Genomic DNA, 1,161 nt, shown 5'->3' on the forward strand with positions numbered 1-1,161 from the left:
CGCATCGTAGCAATAGAGATCTAGTGCTTCTTAAATCGCGTTATCGCATCTCACATCTATGTTTCGAGATAAGATATAATATTCATTGCGAAGTGTTATGTATACCTCGTATTATCCTCAAAAGAATGTAAATGCGGCACTTCCATGCTAGGAAATAGCGTTTGCAGATGTCTATGTATCGTAGCAAGAGTGTTCCAATGCTTCTTAAAACGAGATGTCGCATTTCATTTCTATGTTTCGTAATAAGATATAATATTCATTATGGTATGTTATGTATACCTCGTATTCACTTCAAAAGAATGTAAATGCGACACTTGCATGCTAGGAAATAGCGTTTGCAGATGTCTACGTATCGAAGCAATAGAGTTCTAATGCTTCTTAAAACGCGATATCGCATCTTACTTCTATGTTTCATGATAAGATATAATATTCATTACGAACTGTCATGTATACCTCGTATTCACTTCAAAAGAATGTAAATGCGACACTTCCTTGCTAGGAAACACCGCTTCCAGATAACCACGTATCGAAAGAATCGAGTTCTAATGCTTCTTAAAACGAGATGTCGCATCTCATTTCTATGTTTCATGATAAGGTATAATATCCATTGCGAAGTGTCATGAATACCTCATATTCACTTCAATGGAATGTAAATGCGACACTTCCATGCTAGAAAATAGCGTTTGCAGATGTCTACGTATCGTAGCAATAGAGTTCTAATGCTTCTTATAACGCGATATCGCATAGCACTTGTATGTTTCATGATAAGATATAATGTTCATTGCGAAGTGTCATGTATACCTCGTATTCACTTCAAAAGAATGTAAATGCGACACTTCCTTGCTAGGAAATAGCGTATGCAGATCTCTACGTATCGAAGTAATGCATGTTTAATGCTTCTTATAACGCGATATCGCACATCATTTCTATGTTTCGTAATAAGATATAATGTACATTGCGAAGTGTCATGTACACCTCGTATTCGCTTCAAAAGAATGTAGATGCGACACTTCCTTGCTAGGAAACAGCGCTTGCAGATCTCTACGTATCGAAGCAATAGAGTTTTAATGCTTCTTAAAACGCGATATCGCATTTCATTTCTATGTTTCATGATAAGATATAATATTCATTGCGATTTGCCATGTATACCTCGTATTCACT

This window comes from Xylocopa sonorina, unplaced genomic scaffold (assembly GCF_050948175.1).
Source record: "Xylocopa sonorina isolate GNS202 unplaced genomic scaffold, iyXylSono1_principal scaffold0085, whole genome shotgun sequence".
Taxonomy (NCBI): domain Eukaryota; kingdom Metazoa; phylum Arthropoda; class Insecta; order Hymenoptera; family Apidae; genus Xylocopa; species Xylocopa sonorina.